At 35.5% G+C, this 26,693-nt stretch overlaps 1 protein-coding gene across 4 annotated transcripts in view; it reads left to right on the top strand.

Annotated features, from left to right (window-relative positions):
- Positions 1-26,693, top strand: part of STK3 (serine/threonine kinase 3) — a 264,139-nt gene that overhangs the window by 166,095 nt on the left and 71,351 nt on the right. The window lies entirely within an intron of this gene.

Below are 26,693 nucleotides of genomic sequence, written 5' to 3'. Positions count from 1 at the left end.
AAAATCTGAAAACACAGATACTATTTTATTTTTTACTGATTGAAAATGACTTTGATAACATCAACTATATTTTCTCATAGAATTTTTTTTATGTCTTATAGTTGTATACAAATAATACTATTTTGCTAATTCAAATTTAGTTTTAATTTCAGAGACTGGTTATCTAATTGGTATTTCTTTTGAAATTCTTTTACCCTTTTCACTAATTATTAAATCTTGTGTCATATGATAGCCCCGGGCAAGGGCGAGTGTGGTCTTTGCCAAGCTGATTTATAATCATTTTCTTTAGATATTCGGCTACATAGGTTATTCATTTGGCAGTGACTGTGGACTGCCTGGTGAGACAGATGCTTTAAGTTTATATTCTAGATATAAAATTTTATACCAATAAATTCACCATTTAGAATTTTAAATAGCATCCTCATAAAGGTGTTTTTGTCATAAGTTGGTGATTGTGTATTAATTCTGCAAAGATGAATAAGTGATATGGGATGATGTAAAGATGATGTAAAGGGTTTTATAGAGCCCACTCTGTGTTCCTGTGTGATGTTAGATAGTTTTTTTATTTTTCTCCAATTAGCATTTGTAGATGTTAATATTTTGTAGGGTTTTTTTGTAATTTCAAACACACTTTTATCATATATTATTTCATTTTATCTTTTAAAAAAATGAGATTGGTCATATATATATTATTATCCCATTTTGCAGTTGAGTGAAATTAGGTTAGGAGAGAAGTGATTTACCAGAGTTCACAAAGCTGATGAGGAACCAAGAATAAAACTAGGTTTTTTACTTTGAAGCTCCCATGCTCCTTCAATGCTCTATGCTCACTTTTCAATCAAATATTTATTAGTACTTCTAAAATAAACAACACTGGCTTATCAGAGTTATACAATTGCCTCTCTGCGATGATAGCCATCTGCCGTTCCTTCACCTTCTGCAAGCTTCTTATGAGTGTTGGGCTAGTGAACTGCCTTTAATTAACTGTCAATGGGACAGTGATTATTTTTTCTTTGCTTTTGTCTTCCGATCCTCACTTACAGGCTGGTTTCCATTTTTGATGGCTAGGGGACCGCCGACTACACCACAACTTACCAGTTTTTAGTAGTTTTTAAGACTTTGCTACAGTCATTTTGGTTACTTTCTGCCACTTTTGTGATCTCTTTCTTCACTGTTTTTCTCTCCTTCACTGAGCTCCAGCCACATTGATCTTCTTTCAGATATTTAATTTTTTTCAACATACCAAAGACCTTTCCTTATTCCCTCTGCTTGAAACATTCTTCTTCTTGGGAACTCATTGAATGACTAGGCTCTTCTCATCTTTTGGGCCTCAGCTTTAAATATTATATACCCTAAAACTTAGCAGCTCAAAACAACACACATTTATTATTTCATGGTATCTGTAGATAAGTATTTCTGGAATGACTTAGTTTGATGATTCTGGCTCAAGGTCTCTCATCAGATTACAGTCTAATTGTTGGTCAGAGCTGTAGTCATCTGAAGACTTGAGAAGGACTGGAGTTCCAAGATAGCCCCCTCATATGGCTGTTGGCAGCCTGCCCTCAGTTCCTTGCCATGTGGGCCTCTTCGTAGGGCTATTTGAAGTCTTCACACCATGGCAACTGGCTTCTCTCAGAGTGAGTGGTCCTAGAGAGCGAGCAAGGAGGAAATCTCAATGCCTTTTATTACACAGTCTCCGGAGTTGCACACTGTCACTTTGCCACATTCTATTTGTTAAAAGAAGTTGTTGGTCATGGAAAATGGTGGAGTAGGGAGCTCTAAGAATCAGTGCCTCCATAGAAGCAACCGTTGAGTTGGCAAAAACTGACAAATTAACTCTTTGAGAATACTGGAATCTAATAAAAAATTTACAGCAACCAGAAGAGTGCTTAATGAAGAAAGAGGCTGCTAAATTTTGGTAAGAAAGTGTTGTGGCATTTTTGCTTACATGCCTGCCATCCCCAATTTTCTAGTTCAGCAGCAGCCACGGGAACAAAGGTGGAGGTTGGGGGCAGGGGAGAGGAATAAGAGCCTTGTTCTTAAAAAATCATGCTTTTGCATTTTGAGCTATATGACAGTTCTCTGAGGGACCAGCACAGAGACTTACCTTTATTTTGGTCTCCTTGAGCTGGAGCAGCTTCCTGGATGGTGTCTGTCAAAAACATCTAAATCTTCTAGAGCTAATAAACAAGTCCAGTAAAGTTGTAGGGTGCAAGATAAACACACAAAAATCAATTATGTTTTTATGCACCAGCAGTGAACAATGCACAAAGGAAATTAAGAAAATGATTCCATTTACAGTACCATCCAAAAGAATGAAATGCCTAAGAATAAATTTAGCCAAGGAGGTAGAAGGCTTGTACAGTAGAAAGTACAAAAATTGCTGAAAGAAATGAAAGAATACCTAAATCAATGGAAGAACATCCTGTGTTAGTGGATTGGAAGACTTATTATTGTTAAGATGGCAACACTCCTCAAAGTGACTCACAGATTCATCCAATTCTTATCAAAATTCCAAAATGGTCTTTTTTGCAAAATCCTCAAATTCATATGGACCAAGGAGCCCCAAATCGCTAAAACAATATTGGAAAAGAAGAACAAAGTTGGAGGATTCACTTCCCAATTTCACAACTTAATACAAAGCTACACAAATCAAATCATTGTGGTCCTGACATATAGACCAATGGAGTAGAACTGAGAGTCCAGAAATAAACCCATACATCTCTGGCCAGTTGATTTTCAACAAAGGTCTGGAGACCATTCAAGGGAAAAGAACAAGTCTCTTTCACAGATGGTGGTGGGACAACTGGATAGTCTCATGTAAAAGAGTAATGTTGGACCCCTATCTCTCATCATATGTGATGACCTTTTAATATAAGGTCTGATTGGATGAATCAATGACCTAAATATAAGAGCTAAAACATTAAAACTCTTAGAAGGAAACATAGAGGTTGTCTTCATGACTTAGAATCTGGCAATGGATCCTTAGATATGACACCAAAGCATGAGTAACAAAAGGAAAAATAGAAAAATTGAGCTTCATCAAAATTAAAAACTCTAAACATTAAAGGATATTATCAAGAAGTGAAAAGACAGCCTATAGAATGGGAGAACAAATTATATTATTAGCAAATCATATATCTGATAAGGGTCTAGTATCCAAAATACACAAAGAACTTTGACAACTCAGCCACAAAAAGACCAACATCTAATTGAAAAATGAGCAAAGGATTTGAATAGACATTTCTCCAAAGGTATACAAATGGCCAAGAGGCACATGAAATGATGCTCAACATCATTAGTCATTAGGTAAATATAAATCAAAACCACAATGAGATACCACTTCACACCCACTAGGTATACTATGATAAAACAAATCAAAAAACCCGGAAAATAACAAATGTTGGCAAGGATATGGAGAATTTGGAGCTCTCATACACTGCTGATAGGAATGTAAAATGGTGCAGCTCCTGTGGAAAACAGTTTGGTAGTTTCTTAAAAAGTCAAACATAGAATTATCATGTGATCTGATAATTCCACTTCTAGGTATATACACCGAAAAGAATTGAAAACAGGTACTCAAACAAATACTTGGTGGCATAAAGGCGATGGTTGCACAACATTGTAAAGGTACTAAATGTCACCGATACACTTTAAATAGCTAATTTTGTGTTATTTAAAGTTAACCTCAATTGAAAAATAAAAACAATTCACTAAGTCTGCCCCACACTCAAACAAAGGGGAATTAGGATCACCTTTTGAGGGTAGAATTGTCAAAGAATTTATGGACATGTTTTAAAACTAACATAGACTGTCCTATAGCTGCAAATTGTTTGCATTTCTGGCCCATGCAAAATACACTCACTACCTCTTCAGAACTGTCTCTTCTTTGTACCAAGTTTTATGCCTTTACAACATTAGCTTGAAGTCCAGTATTTCATCTTCTAAATCATATTCAGATAGAGATGAGAGTCCTTGAGTCCAGTTACTCTCAATCTGAAGGCCTGTGAACTAAAGAAATAAGTTATCTTCCCCCCAAATACCCAATATACAATGGTGGATCAGGTATAAGATTATCACTATTAACAGTTCTGTTCAGAAAGAGGGAAGACAGAAGGCACAACAGTCATGAGTCCAGGGCAATTTTGGACTCTAACCAAGAAAGTGTTAAAAGTTCCTGGATTAGCTCAGTTTTGTTCCTGCCCTGAGGTAATTCTCCGTGACTCTTTGCTATGTCCTCTGAGTTCTTGCTTCTGCCCTCTGAATCATTCTTCCTTTTTCATGGAAGATAGCCTACATTTTGAGCAAAGTCATTTTCTCAGCCTGCCTCCTACCTGTAGAAGTTTCGGTCCTCTTCGTTTCTTGCTGTCTCTGTCCTACTCAGACAATGCTGGTGCTGCTTCTGCCAAAAACTTTGTGGATCTCCTATAAATCCTATTGACACCATTAGAACAGGCTATATCCATTAAGTTTTGTTGAGATAATTACTTTTCTACTTTGACCTCCTGCTGAGACACTTTGGGACAATGCCCTTAAGCTTCTTAAAAGCCCTATTATTTGCCTTGGCTCTTTCTGGAGTCTTAAGAAATGATTTTACAGCCACCTCTGCAGCTTGATTTTTAGACCATGCTTTCCTGAATATCTTTTGCTATTGATGTTTGCTTGCAAGAATTTTCATAATTATACATAGCATCATTTGTTGTCTGTAGAGGCTAGGAATTTACAAAATCATTAAGTCCTGGTTCCCTTTTTGTTTAATTGCCCTTTCTTAAACGCATCTTTCTCTCTTTGCATTTTGTTACAAGCAGCAAGAAGAAACCAGGCAGCGTCTTAAATACTCTACTTAGAAATCTCCTTAGCTAGGCTACCCAGTTCATTAGGTAAATTTTTTACTTTCCCTGTTACCTTCCTGGTTACTGCAGACAACAGTGTTCTAAATTTTCTGCCATTACATAATAAGAATATCCTTTCTTCCAGCTTTCCAACATGTACCTTACCTTCCTGCAACCCCCTTAACGGCCATCAGGGTTTGTAACAATTTTTTCATGACTCTTCAGGCTGTTAATAACACTCTCCTTACAGTGCTTCCAGCTTCTGCCCACTGTTCCAAAGCCATTCCATTGTTTTAAGTATGTATTACTTAGTCCTGTCCACATTCAAAATGAGGGCAATTAGGTTCCACCTTTTTTTTTTTTTTTTCTGAGGAAAGTTAGCCCTGAGCTAACATCTTTGCCAGTCTTCCTCCACTTTATATGTGGGCTGCTGCCACAGCATGGCTGATGAGTGGTGTAGGTCCACACCCAGGATCTAAACCTGTGAACCCAGGCTGCCAAAGCAGTGTGTGCCAAACTTAACCACTATGCCGTGGGGCCGGCCCGCTGGTTCCATCTTTTGCGAGGAGGACTGTCAAAATATTGTAGACAAATTTAAAAATCGCATCAAGTTTTTATAATTTTTTTTTTTCAAATAAGCATTTATTCTCTGGAACTAAGCTAGTGTTTCTGGGTAAAACTATCATGTTCTTTTTTGTTGTTTTTAATTAAAATTATAAGAAAAAAGGTCTTGGCAGAGTCACACTTTGAGCAATATTCACATGCTTTGCTTTAGATTATGTTCTAAGGCAGTAGCTTCCATCTTGAGGTCATTCTGTCAGTTGTTGTCCTGAATATAAAATAAATAAATGGGCCAGCCCCGCGGCCGAGTGGTTAAGTTCGCAGGCTCAAGGTTTCACTGATTCGGATCCTGGGCACGGACATGGCACCACTCCTCAAGACACACTGAGGTGGTGTCCCACATGCCACAACTAGAAGGACCCACAACTAAAATGTACAACTATGTACTGGGGGACTTTGAGAGAAAGAAAAAAAAGATTGGCAACAGATGTTAGCTCAGGTGCCAATCTTAAAAAAAAATAATAATACAATAAGTAAATACACACACACACATAAGAACAGCGAGGTATGCAGAGTGGATCTGAAGTCCTCCTACAGTGAAAGTATAATTCTCCATTGCCATTCATTTTTAGCAAATTTTTTTTTTGCCACTGCATAGCCTGACCAGCAGTGTATAGGTTCATGCTTGGGATCTGGACCTGTAAACCCTGGGCTGCCGAAGCAGAGCATATGAACTTAACCATGCCACTGGGCTGGCCCCATTTTTAGCAAATTTTTAAATCAAAATTCTTCTTCTCTCAAACATTTCTACACCTTGAAGTCTCAAAAATCTTGGGAGTTTGTCTTTATACTCTTCATTCCTTTGGGATCCGCTTGCAAATCAGCTTAAAATTGGACTACATATACAGTTTTAAACAGCTAAATTCTCGTAGAGCCACATGTCTCTTGATGTTCAAGGCCAAATTGTATCATTAAAGTGATACTCTATTTTTCATATAAATCAAATATTTTCACAAAATTTGCATTAGTTTCTGACCAAGTCAACATAAAGTTTGGTATAGGTTATCTATATAAATTGCAAGTATATAGAACTTTTTCTTGTACTCCTTCAGATTATACTAATTTATCTGTAGCATTCAAGATGTAAGTATGTGTTTTGTAATTTATTAATTATACAACAGATAGTATACATTGCCATATAGTTCTTAAGCTCTAATTAATGATTTTAGAAGGACTAGTTTTGATTATAAACCATTATGATCTAAATTAAAAAAATTTAAAAATAAATAAATAAATTGAATGCCAAAAAAAACAAAAGAAAATGGTTTTCATTTAGTTGGTATGACTTACTGAAATAATATACAAGCACTTGAATGAGCGTTTAAATAGTTAAACAGTAAAAGAGCTAGTGCTTGTTTTTTAAAAATAAAACAGGGCAGACACTCCACACATGTTACATTTGATGATTATTTAAAAGCAGAATGGATGGTATTAATAAATTGAACTTATAAGGTGTAGAATGCACTATTGACAAGTGGTCATTTTTAAAATAGATTAAAAGATTGATAAGGAGCTTACAAGAATTGTTTTGTCACTGGAGCTCAGGCATTTCCCACGGGGATCACAGTATTAACTTAAGTAAAATGCAAGGAGTTGAATGGATGTAGAAGAATTTTATATTAAGTGAAATATTGAGCTAGAAGAAGTACCTTGATGTTAGGCTTGCATGAGACTTTTTCACTTTTATGCATGTATTAGGCCCTTTATTTTCACTTTGATCCAAAGAAAGCTGTCATTTATTTCATTAATTTAGTAATGACTTGAAATAGGTTTTGTCTGTTAATTGTCCTTAGACTATGTCTCAGAACTTCTGTCTGGAAAAGAAATGAGGACTTTCTGATTCTTTCTTTGCTTTGTTTGTATTTTTGGCAGATGGTTTATTTTATTTATTTATTTTTTTTTTACATTATTTTATTGAGGTCACACTGATTTATAACATTGTGTAAATTTCAGGTGTACATCACTGTGTTTTGGCTCCTGTATAGACTGCCTTGTGTTCCCCACTGACAGTCTAGTTTCCATCCATCCGCCATACTTGTGTGCCCCTTTACCCCTTTCACCCTCCTCCCACCCCCTCTCCCTGGTAACTACCAGTCTATTCTCCTTATCTATGTGTTTGTTTGTTTGTCTTTATGATCCACATTCTAAGCTTGTCAGGCTGTGGTCCTTAATGTCTGAGGGATGGCATATCCCCTCTTAATGATTCACTGGAGCAGTAATTTTCAGCCTGGGTATGGGGAGAAACACCAGGGTGCTTTGAAAAATTCACTCCCCTACAGATAGTGTTACAGCCTCCAGGTGAGCATTTCTCAGAACCTTCCTCCCTTCCCCCTGCCCCCATTTAATAAGGGAACTTCAAATCAGTCTACCTCGTGAGAACCTTTTGAAGTAGGTAAGGAATAGAAGAGTATCAGAATCAGCCCCAAGTCAGTCCAGAAGCCTCCAGTATACCTCGTTGGTTAAATAAGGGGGAGAATTTAAGAGCAGGAAAGGCTGCTTGGACTTAAGTCCTGATTCTATTCCCAAATAACTCTATGTCATGGGCAAGTTACTTAACTTCTCTGCTTCAATTTCACCATCTGTAGAAAGGGAATAGTTACAGACCATACCTCATAGAATTGTTATGGGAATAAAATTTTTCAAAAATATTTAAGTTCATAGAACGGTGTATTCCATGTAGCTTTCTTTCTTTTTTTTTTTAAGTTTAAAGATTGGCCCTGAGCTAACATCTGTTGCCAATCTTCTTTTTGTTATTTTTTTTTTTCTTTTCCCCAAAGCCCCCCACTACATAGCTGTATATCCTAGTTGTGGGTCCTTCTAGTTCTGCTATGCAGTACGCTACCTCAGCATGGCTTGATGAGCAGTGCTAGGTCCTCACCCAGGATCTGAACAGGTGAAACCTCAGGAACAGGTTTCCTTGTTCTGCGGAAGCAGAGCATGTGAACTTAACCACTTGGCCACGGGGCCGGCCCCTAGCTTTCATTTTTATTAATGCTCCTACTTGTACCACCACTACTGCTGTTAATTATAGCATTTTGGTCAGGGTTTTGATTTCTTTGGTGGTAGGTGTTGCCGCTGCTGGTTTTGCTACTCTAAGGGCCACCGAAATAACATCACTGGTCAGACTCAACCAATATATATTTACAGTTCCTTTTGAAATATTTTGAAACAAATTTTAAATGACCAAATGTGTTTGGAAGAATTGGTAGAGATTTTTATAAACCTACCTTAAGCTTATAAAAAATATATTTGAAGAAAACCAATAATGAAAATTTCTTTTATTTGTTTTTGTTTCTTGTCAAAAAGTAAATTAGATTTAGTAAGGAACATTTATATTTGTAATAAAATTATTGATCACAAATTGAAATTCTTTAAAAGAATTGTTATTTTTCATTTTTCCCATATAATTAACAATTCTAAAAGATCTCTACTCAGTGTTTACTTAGTTAGGACTACGTAAATATTATTTGGAGAGAAATATGATAATATGATTACAGGTTCTTTTTGTGATTTCTGGAACTAATAATTGTCTCAGTTTTTGTAACTTTTGTTTGTTGTTGTTAATTATTCTATATACCTACCACTAATTTTGTCTCAAATACTATATTCCCACACTTTGCAGGAGCTGTAAGCTCCTCTGTGTATGTTCAAACACAGATCATTTATTAGTGTCGTCCTTTTTTCTTGACTTATTCTTTCTCTAGTCCTCTATCCTCCTCTAATCTGAACTGATTTCTTTCTAGAGTCTTGAGCAGCTGCCATTCTAAGACTTCCCTTCAACATCAACCTAAGAATTTCCTTTTCCTCTCTTCTGAATGGATCCTGTTTCCTGAATCTTGTCTTTCTTGTTTACTTCCTTGTTTTGATGGACCATATCTCCCAGTAGCTTCTAGGCATTAGCAGCTTTTTCGGACCTTGGGTATCCGACCATTTATTTATTCTATCTTTACCCTTGATTGATTGACTGCAAAATTTGGGGCATAAAATTCTCAATTAGAAATAATGTTTCTTTAAAATTTTGAGGGCCTTGCTCTGTTGCCTAACTCAGCAGTAATGGTAATGGGACGACAGGTGACAATCTGATAGCTAATCCTTTGGATGTTTTCTGGAAGTGTTTGGATCTGCACTTCTCCCTGTTGTTTAAAACTTTCATGGTAATGTGCCTTGGTATAGATCTTTTTCCATGTAGTGTGTGCAGTGTCTTTTCACCCTTTCAATTTGGAAATATCCTGAAGTTCTATGTAATTTATTTATTCTTTTGCTATTTATTGATAATTTTCTCTCTTTCTTTCTGAAACTCCTTTTATTAGATTGTTGGACTTCTCAGATGTATCTTTCAGTGGTCTTTTCTGTTCTTTTCTCTTTCTCTTTTTGTTCTTTCTTGGAGGTCTCCTCAAGTTTATCTTCTAACCCTTCTATTTTTTTCCATATCAAATATTTACTTTCCAAGGTCTCCTCCTCTTCGTCATTACTATTACGTTACCAGTATCACTTTGTTTTCTTTTGCTCCGCGCCTTGTCTCTCTTTCCTGTATGTTTGTTTTGATCACTCACTTTTCCTTTATGGTCTTTCTTCAAAGCTCTAGTGATTCTATTTGAGAGAAGCACTAAAATTGCCTACTGGAAACTCTGTGTGTAAGAGTAGAATAGTTAACTTGTGAACCTTACTGTAAAAGTTGTTAGTATCCCCTGCCCTGGGGCCTGAATTTACTTGCTTCTTGTCACTTCTCTCCTTGCAAGCTTGAGTTTTGGGTTTCTTTGGTCTGCAGAGTTAGCTACTACTTACATATTTATCTGCTTTCTAGCTTCCAAAATTTTTTTTTCTAGCTTCCAACTTTTTTGACATTCTCCTTTTTGCTATTGTCTCCTCCCCCATGCTCTTTGTTTTTATGAGCTTGTCCTTTTCTGTGCCTTTTTTGTAATTTTGGAAGAGTTTTGGGAGGGTTAGGCATAAACCTGTGTGTTCAGTCCTCCATTTTAATGGAAACTCCTGTCATTTGTCATTTCTTGGGTGTTCTGAAATTATAATTTTAAATATTGAGTTTTTAATATGATATTTAATATATCTTTATAAATTTATGAAACACTATATGTTATAATAATTATAAACTCCTTGAATACTCATAAATTAGCACAATTCAAAGAAAAATTATAGTCTGTTCAATTCTGGCTTATTCTGGACAATTTGTAAATCAAAGTGATCCAAGAAGGGAAGGGAAAACTTCTAGAAGATAACATTACAAGAAATCAGGTCAATTTAAGGCAAGTCATACCAAATTAGTAGTTGATAAGAATAGAAGTAAATGGATATTTCTCTTTTTCTGAACCACTGTGTCCTTTACAAAATAATTTTCTGTAGATGACAGAATAAAGGTACAGCCTTGGACCCTCAGCCCACTCCATGTGAGAACAATTGTAGAATAATGAGCCATTATCTTATTGATTCTGTGCTTGTCTTAACATCTGTATCTATGAATTCAAGATTGTTGCTTTGTAACATCTCCTTATTTTCGTTCATAACTCATCTTGGTTACCTTTGACCCATGAAACTTGCTGGTTCTTTTTTGGAATTTGCTCCAATTTGGGAGGTACGTTTGGCCAATACCTGCTAGTTAATGGTGCTGGGGACTGGCTACTTGTTAGGATGTAGCAGAAGGTTTTGGATGGATATTTTGATATCCTGGTTGTTTTCATTGAGATTTTCCCTCATTTTTTCCCTTCTTTTTGATTATTTCAAAGATGAATGGTCTTTTCAGCATGGTGGGATATCTGCACTGCCAAGTTTTACTTCTGCATTTATTTTTATCCCTGATGACCTGTGTTTTTTGACAGGCTTTATGGTAGCTATCTTTAGTCCCAACCCTGGATTGGTCCTTATGCAGTGACCTGGCTAATATGATGACACAGAGCCAGTTTGGCCCTGAACCATTGAAAAATTTCATAAAGCTAAGTTTGAATTGGTGTAGATCAAATTCTTTCCCCCGTTTCAAAATTATAGAGCTGTGAAACTCACCATACTGAGTTGCTGCATTGTAAGAGATATAATTGATATTCAGTGTTAATACTTTGAACTCATTGTGAATCCTGCTTTCCCATTCTGAGTGAGTATAATTTTTCAGAGAATTCATGGGTTACACCAATATCAACTTGTAATTTTTCCTAATTTAATTTTCCTCTGCATAGTTCAACTTACTGCAGATGGAGAAAAACTTGTGGCCTAAAATTAAACCATTTCCATCAACGCACAGTGTGACTTTTGAAAAGGAAACAGTTTGTGATAGCCGTTTCAAGATATGTTGTTTTTAAAAATGTTAGTGCTGTCCACCTGTGTCCTGGGTGTCTATTATAAATAAACCTCTTTAAATATTTTTTATTCAAGAAAAGTATGGGACATGATTGCAAATAGTGCCCTATGAATTTGATTTTTATACCTATTATAGAAAATGCTTGTCTGATGAGAAAACATCTTGACAAATTGACATGTTTTGATAGGTGCTGAGGTAATTGGACAGATTTTTAAAATTAAACAAATTGCAAACAGAGATTTCTGCAGCAGGATAATCCCAATATCAAGATTTTTGTGTTAGTTTAAGCATTGCTAAACATGACAAAGATCTTCATTTTTTGGCATTTCTGAGCATGTGATCTAAATTTGATACTGAGATGGATCAAATGTACTACAAAATAAGAAAGAATCTGTTTTGTGGATATTAGTGAAAGATATTCCCAAATCTTTAGTGTGAGTTGATTAAACAGCTTAACTCTCTTTGTTCATGTTTACGGTAAATACCTGAATTGCCTATAGAAAATTCACTTTTTTAAAGAGTATCTACTAGCAGAATTTCTCTTTCTATTAGATTCAACTTTAAAATACATTTTGTATTTTAGCCAAGAGCATGCATAGTAGGATATAAAGCAAATCGGCATGAATTGTTTCTGCCATATAAAAGTTTAAAAAATCCAATAAAGGATGCCATTTTAAAAATAGCATTTGCTTAGGTTAAACAACCAAATTAATTTTGAACAGTGAAAAAAATACGGTATGCTTCACAGCATTTTTTTTTTAAGCATGAACATATTGAACTTTGCTAAATATTTTCTAAATATCTTCTGAAAAGAGATTCCAGCAAATTTTCTGGTTAAATAATAGAATGCAGAGTTCTCTTCTTGTGAATACAAAAAATTATATACATGAATCTCTTAAAGTCTGTATACTTTAGTTAGTGCTAATGGGAAAATGATTCCTTAAGATTTGTGATATTTAATATAATATGTGGAATATTCAGCAAATGGCTAGGTCATTCAGTCGCTTGGTACGTTTGAACTACCTGGCTACTTTTGGAGAAAAAAAACCAAACCAGCAATGCTTGGTTTTTACTTTGAGAAATATCTGATTTAATTGATATAAGCTGAGGCCCAGGCAGCAAAATTTTTTTAAAAACTCCCTAGCTAGTTCTAATGTGGATCTTATATTAGCACACATTTGTCACAATTAGTGAACCAATATTGATAAATATTTTACATTGAAGCCCATACTCCATCCAGATTTACTTAGTTTTTACCTAGTGTCCTTTTTCTATTCCGAGATCCGTCCGGGACACCACGTTACATTTAGTCATCGTGTCTCCTTAGACTCCTCTTAATATCACAGTTTCTCAGATTGTCCTTGTTTTTGATGACTTTGAGAGCATTGAGGAATGCTGGTTAGGTATTTTGTAGAATGACTCTCAACTGGGATTTATTTGATGCTTTTTCTTATGATGACACTGGGGTTATTGGTTTTTGGGAGGAAGACCACAGAGGTAAAGGCTAGTCTCACATCATATCAAGAGTACTAAAGGAAAAACTCGTTTCCTCTACGCTCAACAGTTCTGACACCAAATGTGTGTGGATTTTTCACACCAAAAAAATTCTCCAGTTCCCTGAGGACACCAACTAAGTGTCCTACAATTTAATTCATTTTGACACTAACTACCCGAGTTAGTGCAGACCCCTCAGGCTAAGGGTTTGGTCCCACATGACTGCCCCACATTTCAGACACCCATTGCAAGTCCAGTCATTTATATCAGTATTGACTCATGGTTATTTAGTTTGCACTTTGGGTAATAATCTAGTACTACTTTCTTTATTTTGTTACTCAAATTGTTCCAGCTTTGGCCGTTGGGAGCCTCTTTTAGTTGGCATCTTTGCTCCTTTGACATACCCCATCGTTAAGGTTTTTTGTTGGGTTTTTTTTGAGTACTTCTTTACTCTCTGACACTGTAAGATACTCCAGGCTCATTTTTTATATTTCTTGCCACAGTCTTAGAATACTAGGAGCCTGGTTCCTTTAATTGACAAATGGTATATGAAACCAAGATCTGGACTCTAGGTGTACTTATGGCTACTGTGGGGTATTGTCACTTATAGACCCTTTCAGCTGACAAAGCAAATGTGTGTATACTAAGTTGTTTATACACACATATATATAACTATATATTGTATGTATGGATGTGTATGAATTTATGTATCTTCATCTATATCTAAATTAAGCTAAACATGAGTTCATACTGATATCTCTGACTCTAATCTATTACCACGTGGATCATTCTATCTGCCTCCCATTGCTTGTTTATAACCCACCACTGCAACGGTGAGAAACGTGCCTCCCACTATCCAACACCCACTTACTAAATGTTTCAGTTCCTGTATACATGTATAGTAGTTTTAGAATTGTTAACCCATATCCCCATGGGAAACAACTTCATCAGCTAGAGCACAGTGCTAATGTGCAATGCCTTTTGTTTTCTGTCTTCAAACTCTACTCACTTCCAGGGTTATTTAGCTTAGCATCTTTTCTCCCCTCCTCCTTCAGTGAAGTTCTTTCATACATTTATAATACAGTTAGATTTTTTTGTGTGTGTCACAGTCTGCATTCCATCCTGGAATCTCCTGACCTCCTAAATGCTTCTTTAAAATTTGTGTCCTTTAAGGTTCACTCTTTATGGTGTAAAGTTTTGTGGGTTTTGACAAATGCATGGTGTCACATACCCACCATTGCAGTATCATAAAGAATAATTTCACTAGAAAGTTTCTGTGCTTTACCTGTTCAACTCTCCCTCTTTTCCTGAACCCTTTGTGGTTGCTTTTGTTTACCATCTGTAGTTTTGCCTTTTCCATAATGATGTGTAATTGGAATCATATAGTATGTAGCCTTTTCAGGCTGGCTTCTTTCACTTAACTATGCATTTAAGATTCATTCACGTCTTTTTGTGGCCCATCAGCTCATTTTTTCATTTAATACACTGAGTAGTATTTTATTGCATGAATTTTCCACAAGTTGTTTATCCATTCATCTACTGAAGGACATCTTGCTTACTTCTAGTTCTTGACAATTATGAATAAATCTGCTATATTCATTTGCATGCAAGCTTTTGTGTGGATGTAAGTTTTCAAATCAGTTAGGTAACTACCTAGGACTGTAATTGCTGTATTTTATGGTATGTTTAGTTTTGTAAGAAACTGCCAAACTGTTTCCCAGAGTTATACCATTTTGTATTCTCACCAACAATGAATGAGTTTCTGTTGCTAAATATTTTCACACACAGTTCATATTGTCAGCTTTTTTTTCATTTTAGCCATTCTAATAAGTGTTTAATGGTATCTCATTCTTCGTTTAATTTGCAATTCCTAATGACAGGGATGTTGGGCATCTTTTTATATGCTTATTTGCCATTTATATATCTTCTTTGATGAGATGTCTGGTCAATATTTTTCCCCATTTTTTAATTGTTTGTATTTTTTGTTTTCTTATTGTTGATTTTTAAGAGTTCTTTATGTATTTTGGATACAAGTCCCTTACATGATATGTTTTGAAAATATTTTCTCCTAGTCTGTGGCTTGTCTTTTCAATCGTTTAAGAGTGTCTTTTGCAGAGTAGAAGTTTTTAGTTTAATATCACCTCTGAGATTTGTTTTCATAGATCTCGCTTTTAGTGTTTTATCTATAAACTCACCACTAAACTCTGGGTCACATAGGTTTTCTCCTGTGTTTTCTTCCAGAGGTTTTCTGGTTTTGCATGTTATATTATGGTCTGTGAGCTATTTTGAGTTAATTTTTGTGAAAGCCATGAGGTCTGTGTCCAGGTCCTTTGTTTTGCGTGTGGATGTCCAGTTGTTCCAGCATCCTTTGTTTAAAAGGTTACCCTTTCTCCATTGAGTTGCCTTTGTGCCTTTTCAAAGATCAGTTGTCTGTATTTGTATGGGTTTGTTTCTGAGCTCTCTATTCTGTTCCATTGATACATCACTGATATATGTGTCTATTCTTTTGCCAATACTACACTGTCTTGATTACTTTAGTTTTATAGAAGTCTTAAAATTGGATACTGTGAGTCTTCCAACTTTATTCTTATTCGGTATTATGTTGGCTGTTCTAAGTCTTTTGCCTTTCCATAATGTTTAGAATAATTTTCTCAACATTTGCAAATTAACTTGCTGGAAAGTTTATTAGGATTGAATTGAATCTAACCTTTAAGTTAGGAAGAAATGACATCTTAAAAATATTGTGTTTTCTAATCCATGATCATGGAATGTCTCTCTATTTAGATTTATTTTTCATCAGTGCACACAGATTCTATATATATTTTGTTAGACCTAAGTGTTTCTTTTCTTTTTTTTGGTGCTATTTAAAACGGTTTTTTTTTTAATTTCAAATTCCAATTGTTTATTGCTAGTATATAGAAAGTAAATTATTTCTATATTGCCATTGTATCCTGTGACCTTGCTGTACACATTTATTAGTTCCAGGAGTGTTTTGTAGATTCTTTGAAATTTTCTATACAGGCAATCATGTCATCTGTGACTAAAGATAGTTTTATTTCTTCCTTTCCAACATCTATAACTTTTTTTTTTTTCTCGTCTTACTGCACTAACTAGACTTCCATTTTCTTTTAACTTTAATATCTCTGTATCGTCACTAGGTTTCTCTTTCTCCCTATTCAGAGCATATTATCTTTTTTCCATTTATAAAAATTTGTATAAAAGAAAAATAAGACATGGTATTTGCCTGTGTTCTGATTGCAATCTAGTGGGTGAAGCAGCAAGTAAAGTGATGACTGATCATAGTGCAGTGTGGCAAGTACTGTGATAGACATATGCAGAAAGACAGGAATTGTTGTTTCATGGCCCCTGGATTTTCTAACTTTCTACCCTTCTTAAAAGGCCTCTTCTCTGCTTGCCTTTTCAGTCAGTCATGTTATTCTTTTCTTTTAGGGCCTTTCTCCTCCGCCTAAAAATGTAGTTATGTTTTGACAGTTAAAAGAAAAATAAGGAGAAAAATTAACAAAAAGTTATTCACAACCAAACTTCTTGATAGAATAGTTAGAGCCTTTGTTTCTTTACTTCTCCACATTCTCTCTGCACCTCCTGCTATACTGTGGCTGAAATATTCTCTAGCAGTACTCTCTCCAAGCTGACTTTCTGGCTAAGGTGAGATCACTTTAGCAGTTGTTTAATTTGAGGTGTCCGTGGGTCATCCAAGTCGTTTTGTGTAGCAGGCATTCGGATAAGTAGGTTTGAACCCCAATGGAGAACTCAGGCAATTAGGGAATGAATAGGCTTTCTGCAGCTGGTAGTTAAACCATAAGCAAAGATGGGGTTGCTCACAAAGTGTTTAAAGAAAATCATAGGTTGTTGCTTCTGCCTAGACTACTGCTTTCTTCACCCTCATTTGCCTGATTAACTCCTTATCCTTCAGGAGTCATCTTAGCCATTGATTCCTCTGGAAAGGGGGAATCTTTCATGATGCTCTTCTAAGCTTCAGCTAAGCAAGTGCTCCTGTGTGCTTCCATAGTATCCTGTGTTTACCTCTATGAGAATATTTATTTCACTGTATTTGTCTACTTTCTAACTCTCTCCTCTAAACTACATTTCTCAAGGACAAAGACAATATCTTAGCACACTGCCTGGCACAGATTATTTATTATATAAATATTTATTGAATCAACAAATATATCTATGTAACTGCTTTATATTGTAGGTTTTACCTAACTTTAACTTTTTATTACTTACTATTTAGCATAGTACCACAAGATGATCGTCAAAATAGAATGTATTTGCATTTAAAAATTAATACATGAAGTACATGGTACATACATGGAATGAGAAGTATTTCTTCAGCAGTGCTCAAGTCAAACATGATAAATATTTAGTTGGGAGGGGAGGATTGTTTGTTTTTTGTTGCCTTGACACTCCTCTGCCCCAGAATTTCATTTGTATCAGGAGTTTCAGTAATGTAATCGGCATGTTAAAATTAATATTGTTATTTTACTGTGCTTCAAGAAGTCTTCTTCTGAATTGTATATTTTGGAAGGTGATTTCTTAAAATCATTTCATAATATTATCATTTCTAAGTTTCTACATTGATATTTCTTCTAAGTATTTATATTTGCTATTAAACACTATCATAATGGAACAGATAAGGAGTAAAGAAAGGATGAGGAAAAGAAAAAATTATTTTCAAAGACAAATTAGCCCTTAGTTATATTTGTTTTATGAACGTAAGATATACAATCATAAACCTTTTTATAGAAATACTATTTAGAATGGGATGATAAAGTAATGGGATGATAAAGTAATATGAATGTTTGATATTATCTGCTGTAGTTTCTATCAATTTTGTTGAATCAACAACTGTTCATTGAGCTCCTACTATTATATGCAAGTCATTGGGGAAATTACTGAATGTAGATGAGCTGAACCTTAAGAAACAAATATTGCTTATTTAAAATTATAACTTATGACATAGCAGTCGTTATGGTATTTTAAAATATATCTTTTAAAAAAAATCAATGACCACTGGTCTATTTCTGAAAGGTATTGATAGTATGTTAGTAAATGTAATAACCTATTCTGTGAACCTGTTGTATCTGTGTAATCTCCAATTAATGAAATTTGTTCTAGTCTGTTGTCTTTGGTGCCCTCTTGTGGATTTTTTATAAACTTCTTGTAACAGCAACAATTTTTAAAGGTGTTATTTTTATTTTGAAATATTTGATTTTATAATCTTTATATTTCGTTAATCCTTTGACATGCTTTTGGCTGTGAGAGAAAAAAGAAAAGTCATAGTTAAGGTTGCTTTTACTTTTTAATTGACTGTACAATGTATCAGTATTGTGCACAGGGGATGTAAGATAATCTTTTGTTTGGAAACTTTTAATATAATGCCAAGAACTTGTGCAGTCTTGCATCATGGAGCCTCTGAAGTCCTGCCCACACGCCTTCTCACCATTCAGCTTGTTGTACTGATGAACAAGTCTTTTATGACTTTTGGAGTTCCTGAAAGCTTTGATGTAACTTTAAAACATGCCTGTGAACATACAAAAGTTAGCATGCATGAAGGCAGAAATTTCTGTTTGTTAGAGACAGGTATATCAAAGACAGCAGCTGTATAAGCTCTTATGTTGCTTTTTCAGTGAGAAAGAAGGACCACCTACTTACAGCAATAGGAAGAGAGTTCATTCTTTGTACAGATTTTCAGATACTGTAAATATTAGTAACTTTTAATTGGTGAATACCAGTTTATCACTTTTTTCAGCCTGTCAGACGTTGACATGGTGGTGCCTAAGGGCAGCTATTTGAAGAATATTTTTGATGTTTTCTCAGTAGTCCTTGGCTCAGTTGGGTTGAATGTGGTACTAATGAGACCAGGGTTAACCAGTTGACCCTGCTGTGGGCCATTTCACTTGTAACACAGAAACAATAGAGACTACAGGGTATACTGATAACAGGGACAATGGGGTAAGCTCTATCCTTTACCATATTTGGAAGGAGAATTTGAAGATAATGCTTTGTTAGGCCACATCAGTAGTTTCACTTTGCTATAGAAGACAGTGTTTTAAATTTAGTGATATATAGAGCTCTTCCATAATGTGAAACAGAACAAGCAAACGTGCAATAGTTCCCTTAATTTTTGCCCTTGCTAACTCAAGTAGTAATTAAAATTTATTTATTGACACAGGTTAGCATGTTAGCGTAGTCACCAACCCCTGATTTAGTTATGCACCAGGAGAGAAGTAAAAGATTCCAGCCACAGTTTTCCCTGATTTTATGCTCATTTCCTTGAAGTTGTACTGTACATGCCTTGTTGATTTATTATTTGACTCTTTCACCACAAATTAATAATTAGGTTTCACTGCCTTCATCATGTGCTGAAGTGGCAAATTCCATTGTCATTTTTTGGTTACAAAAAACCAACGTTATTTTGTTTTCTGTCTTCATCTAGCCAAATTAGAATCTTTTCCAGTTTTCTTTTGCGAGTCAGTTAGGTCTCTGTAGGTTCAGAATATTGGAGTTATTTTTGATCCAATTTATTTGACTTTCCAGAAGTTTTCTAAAATATGTTGATTCTTCTTTCAGGATTTCTTTCAGATTCAAATTGTCATTTCTCTTTCTGTAGGACCGTTGTCGTACAGGCTTTAATTACCTCAAATCTGGGTTTCGGTAATAACGTTCCGATTCCAGTCTCTCTCCCTCCAGTCTTCTCCTTTTCCAGTTCATCCTTTAGTTTCTGAAGTTCCTATCACTCCTCTGCCTGGCAACTTGTGCTGGCTTCTAGTGTTCAAAGCACTCTATAAACTGTAGGTCATCTGGTAATGCAGTCAGACTCATGCAATACTTTCCATTCTAGCCAGAATATTTCTACCTTTGTGCTTGTTTTTTCAAATCTAGAATGCCACTATCTACTCTTTTTTTTTTTAAAGATTGTCATTTGAGCTAACATCTCTTGCCATCTTCCTTTTTTCTTCTTCTTCTTCTTCTTCTCCCCACAGCCCCCCAGTACATAGTTGTGTATTCTAGTTGTGAGTGCCTCTGGTTGTGCTATGCGGGATGCCACCTCAGCATGGCTTGATGAGCGGTGTCATGTCCACACCCAGGATCCAAACTAGTGCAACCCTGGGCTGCCGAAGCGGAACACGCAAACAACCACTTGGCCACAGGGCCAGCCCCTATCTACTCTTTCTTAATGTTTATCCTAGGAACTTTTATCTTAGAAGATCCAGCTTTCTAAGGGGACTGACTTAATTCTGCGGAGCAAGGGAGTCTTAATTCTTTGTTTGTTATTTCTACCCATTCTCCATAGCTTGTTTTTTATTGTTTACCTTTTAGATTGTGAACTCAAGGTTAGCTGGATTTTATCTCTGAGAAGGATGTGAATTCTGGGTTGAAAGTTAAGTATGAGTCCCTCTAGGGGGGATTTTTATTTGTTTCCATCAGGTACCCAGAGTGCTTCCATACTGGGACTGCATTAGGTTAATTTCTCAGCATGGAGTTCCCCATACGATGTGAGTAATGTGGGAAAGCCCAAACCCATGTCTGTACATTCTAAAGGGAAGCACCCCTACTACCTACTACCCATCTTTACCTATAGCCCAGGTGAGACATACAAGTTTGCATGCCATCTCCTTTGCCTATAGCACAAGTTCTCTTGTCTCCTCGTTCACTGAGGATGTAGACCTTCAAGATTCCCATCTTTATGCAGGGGTTTGAGTTCTACTTTGGAAAAAACCCAAAGATTTGTCTCTTGTCCCCGTTTATACACTGGAATAAACACTCCAACCCCACCCCACCCCTGACCCGCATCATCACATGCTCCTAAGGCAGCCCTATGGTCAGAGTTAGCTTACTCTCACTCTGGTTCCCAGCTGTGTTGAGGGCTCTTAGGAGTTTCTTTTGCTATCTTGGAAGCTCAGTTATGCATTTATAGTATGTTTGTTACATTTATTATTTGATGCTTCATGGCCCTCCCTGATTAGTGCCTCTAAGAGATTTTAAAGATATCTAGACCACTATAATATTGCAGCTTTTTGTATGTTGTTTCATTTATCTATCTTGCACATTTTTTTCCTGAAAAATAAATTTTTTTCATGATGTAGCAGAATACATACTCAATAGAATTCTCTAGTTGTAGCCAAGCCATTAAGATTGCTGCTCTATACTGATGATGTACTGTTATATAGTTGTATTAGCAATGAGAAATATTTAATATCACTTCCAGAGAGAAATAATTAGAATATTTCCAATTAGAAAGCTCTTACTTAACTAAGGAATAGTCTATCTCATCAATGTTACAAATGACAAATGCTTTCTAAAATGTTTATGTAGATATCCTTAAAATCAGTCAAGTAATAGCTGAATATTTAGAAAATCCTTTAAGATAGTAGATATTGCAAATGTAAAGATTTATCTAATGTAGAGTCTCTGATTTTTTCCTCAGACTATTATAGCATAAATCTGTCTTAACAATGGAGTAGGATTTCCTAATAATGTTTTCAAATATTTGTATTCCGTGTGGATTTTATGATTCATAACCTGGATTATCATCAGTACTCTGTTTTGCATTCCTGGCACATGATGACCACTGATTGAAAATGCTATTGTATTCCTTACTGGAATTGGCTGCTTTCTACAGTGGGGAAGCATCTGTTCTGCAGACCTTTTTCTATAAAGTATCAACATGTTTTTCTTCTGCTTTTCTTTTGTGAGGAATAACAGAATATATATAAATGAAGTATAACTCTGGAAAAAATTATAAATGTTTTATCTTAAAAATGTAAAGAGTATCAAATGAAATTTTAACAATCTAAAATATCAAGTATAATTTGAGTTAATGATTTTTAAAAAGTAAAAAGTGTTGCTGAAAAGTTTTCAACACCATCACCAAATTATTAGTGCTTGAGTTTTCTAGTTTCACATAAACTAGTTCTTATTCCATCTGTACTTTATTAATTACTGTTTGAGTGCCACCTTCTCATTAGTGAATTGAGTGCTCACTATTTTTTTCACTGCTATTTTTTTTGCTGTCAATTTTTAAATTAGATTAGCATCCTTTAGCAAAACGACCATGTAAGTAAAAATAATATGCAATAAAAGTGATCTCTTCCAAGCTTGATTCAGTGTTTTTATAATTTTATAGATTATCTGAGCCAATTGTGTGAATCCAGAGGTGCAAGCTTCATTATCCCTTTGTAGATGAAACTCTAGTATAGAATATAGGAAGATTAAAAGTATTATTTCACACCAACCAGATGTTATGTTTCTTGTTAAGTTTAATGGTCACAGCACTAAATCTTACAAGGATAAGAGACAAATGACTCACACGTATAAAAATAGATTTAGTGTTTTGGGAATGAACTGGTTGCAACCATGATAAAATAAGATATTAAACGAGCAGATTTCAAAAAGGAACTGATAGAAAATCGACTTTTCCCCTCCCTCCTTCTTGCAGTCTGCTGGAAGGAGTAAATCTCAACATTTTTTTTATTAGCTTTTACCAAGTGCAAATCAGTTTATGTGTATGTCAGTTTCTGCATCTCTTAACTTAGCAATATAAAACATGCTTTAGCTAATGTGCAATCTAAATTAACTTAGTATTGAGAAATGCTATAGGTAATTTTAAAAACTTGAACAATTGGAAGTTAGATCTTGGGCTCTAGAATCAGAACGACCTGGTTAAAATCCTTGCTCCTCCACTTTCTTGTTGTATGACTTGGGACAAATTGTTAAACCCATTTGAACTTCAGATTCATCATTTGCACAATGGGGATGATAAAATCTCACAGAGTATAAGATGATAAAATGAGAGTAGTGTACAAAAAGTCCTTAGCATAGTGCTTCAAACCCATTGATGATAACTTTGGATCATTATTAAATGATTGATCAACTGAATAATGCCAGTTAATAGCATTATTTTCCCTCCCAAAGTTTCTTCAATAGCCATTCTATATTTTAAAATGCTATGTTGGTTTAAATAAAGTTCTATACTAGAATCTTATATCATTGTCCTTAGTTCTGTCATTTGGCCCTACCTCATAATGAAGGCTTTAATGTTCATTTAATAGATTGTATAATGAGAACAAGGCTTTGTACTGGATACCAAGAATATAACTGTTAAGAAGATCTGGTTACTGTCCTTATAGATATTAGAGACTAATGGGAGATTTGGACAAGTCAAGTGTACAGATAATGACAGTATTGGGTAATAAGGGTATGACTGGATAATCACGAGGTGCTACAGCAATACAAAAATATGGCATCTAATTCAGTCTTGGGATGTCTGAGCTGAGAAGCGTTGTAAGAAAGAAGTTGTAACATAATACAGCCATCCAAATTTATGTGTGTATATGTTACATATATAGTCTTTATAGGCAGAGTTAGAGGCTTTACTCTTGGTACACCCATTGTACTTTGCCAACACTCTTCTTATAGCACTTAACAAATTGCCTTGTAATTTATTGTTCACATGTCAGTCAGTCTCTCTGAGACTTCAAACTCCTTAAAAAAAAATGAAATAAAACTGTTTCTTATTCATCTTTGTATCTCCAGTGCCGGGTCCACTCCTTGACATGTTTAAATTTACAATAAATGCTTGTTGAGTCAACTAATAAGTGAAAATGTAAATTGATTCATTCACTAAATAAATTTTTATTCGGTACCTCCTATGTGCCAGATGTTCTAAGCACTGGGGATTCATCAGTGAAAAAGAAGTCTTCTCCCTTCATCAGACTTACATTCTAGTGGTAGAGGAGGCCAGGTACAGGCTATGAAGAATATAGAAGGATAAAAAGATTGATGGAGATTTCAGTTTTAGATTGGTGATCAGAGAGAACCTCACTAAGAAGGTGACGTCTAAGTAGAGACCTGAGTTAATTAAAGGATGCCGTTGTCTTGTGGAAGAGTATTCCAGGTTGAGAGATCAGCCAATTTAAAGGCTCAAAGAGGACCATACTTAGAATGTTCAAGAAACAGCAAAGGAGGCCAGCATGGCTAGAACTTGGTGAGTGAGAAGGAATGTGATAGGAGACGGGATTGGCAGATATTACTGGGCCAGATCACATTTGGCCATGATAATGATTTTGGATTTTATCCCAAGTGTCCGAGGGGAGGCCAAAGGCAGGGTTTTGAGCAGAAGAGTAACATGATGTGATTTGTCTTTTGAAATGATCTCTCTGCCTATTTTGTGGTAGACTAAAGGCGGCAGGAATGGAAACACTGAAAACTGTTAGGAGGCTGTTTTAATATACCACGTGAGAGATGATGATGGCTTTGATGAAGATGGACCAAATAATTTATATCAGTCTCTTTTGGAATAGGAGCTGGTGACATAAGCTGGTAAAATACCTCTAACTTATGCATTCAAGTAGATCAAAATTTAAATGTAGTAAGGTACATGTATTTAGTGAAATAATGGACTAAAAAATAAAGGAACTAGTTTCTTAGTCCCAGCTCTACTTTTATGTAGGTGTGTGACGTTGGAGAAATCTTTTACTTTCTAGGGACCTCAGTTTTTTCAGATATAAAATGAAAGGTTGAGTTATTAAAGGTCCATGATTTTATAATTCTGTGAAAAAGTAAATATATGATGAATGCTTACTTTGTATGAATACTGAATGAAACACCTTAGTAGATTCAGAAGTACTGTAAGGCATTCTTATCCATAAGGTGCTCACATTTAGAAAAGATTTTACAAAATGGTTACTCACAGTATGAGATCATAAATTTAAATGCAAAAATGTATAATGCAAATTATAAATTCGACAGAAGTTTGGAAAAGAGGATAATTAATAAAGACTGATTAGCCATAAAGGTAATAACTACTGGATCTGGGACTAGGTAGGATTTAGTTAAAATAGAGAGGAAAGAGCATTCTGGGTAGAGAAGAACACATGAGCAATAGGGAAGTCTTAATGAGTAAAGCGTGATATGGGTTTATGACAGAGGGAGACTCAGTTAAGGTCAGCCTGACTATACTGAAGGATATGTGAACAATGGGAAAATAGGATTGGCCAGATAAGATAACATAGAAGACATTAAAATTTAGGCAGAAATGTTTAGCTTTTAATGCAGGCAAGAACTGGGAGCCATTATAGATTCTTCAGTAGAAGGATATCATGATACATATAATATGCAAGAAAGATTGGTGTGGTATACATGTACTCTGAAGAAGGTGTAAAGCTACTTTGTTCCTAGTAGGTTGCAGGCATTTTGCATACCTTTTTAATTTAATCATTATAGCACCAATGAAAAAAGCTAAAATTTAGAGTTTAAATAGATTGTCTAAAGGTCTTATACCTATTAAGTGATTCAAGCCAGGATTTGAACTAACATCTGTGTGATTCTAGAAGGGCAGGGTGGGAGAGACTCTTCAATCAGGAAGCTCTACCTGCCGTAACCAAGGTGTGAAATGAGGTAATGAGGAATTTACTCAGTAGCAGTGAGAATGGAAAAGAAGAGACAGAGCTGAGAGGGGATTTTTTGAAGAACTTGTTGACTGATTGTATATAGGGAAGGAAAGAGAGAATACGCCTAAGAAGACTGTGAAGTTTTATTCTCGGATTGCTAATAAAGATTACTCTGCTTTGTAGTGGTGGTTCTTGGGAATGGAGGCAGACAGGAGGGGCTAAGGAGATGGATGAGATGATGATACCTGTTTTGGGAATGTTGAGTTTTAAACATTAATCATTTAAATAGTAAGTAAAGTCAGGAAGATTTCAGGATTTGGGAGTCCTCAACATACTAGACAGTTGAAGGCATAAGAATAAAGAAGTCTTCTGTGAGAGGGAGGCTCATGAAAGAAGAACAAAAGACTTTGAGATGTAAAGCTGAATTTATCATGTAGGTTTAGGAAGAGGAGGGCTATCAAACAGCTGAGAACAACATGCATGTTCCTGTTCTCCATATTTGCATTTTGTCGCTGTCAGAACTAGGTTTTGCTTGTTCGTTTCTACTTTAAGTGGAATACATATAAGTGAATTTCAGTGCATGATCAAGTTTTTCCAATAGCAGATTGTTTGGTCTCTCAAACAGAATTTGTTAGTTTATTTCCTAGTCTATCTTAATCTTTTTTTTAATAGAATTTTATTTTTTTTTTTTGAGGAAGATTAGCCCTGAGCTAACTACTGCCAGTCCTCCTCTTTTTTGCTGAGGAAGGCTGGCCCTGAGCTAACATCCGTGCCCATCTTCCTCTACTTTATACGTGGGACGCCTACCACAGCATGGTGGCCAAGTGGTGCCATGTCCGCACCCGGGATCCTAACCTGCGAATCACGGGCCACCGAGAAGTGGAACACGCGAACTTACTGCTGCACCACCGGGCCGGCTCCTATCTTAATCTTTTTAAAAAAACAACTAGCAGCCTTCTATTTCATCAGTGTCTGTTGCTTGAGCTTTAATTACATAAAGCTTTAGATTGTTTTGGCTAACTTTGG

This window comes from Equus caballus, chromosome 9 (genome assembly GCF_041296265.1).
Source record: "Equus caballus isolate H_3958 breed thoroughbred chromosome 9, TB-T2T, whole genome shotgun sequence".
Classification (NCBI taxonomy): Eukaryota; Metazoa; Chordata; class Mammalia; order Perissodactyla; family Equidae; genus Equus; species Equus caballus.
This window is presented reverse-complemented; position numbering and strand designations above follow the sequence as displayed.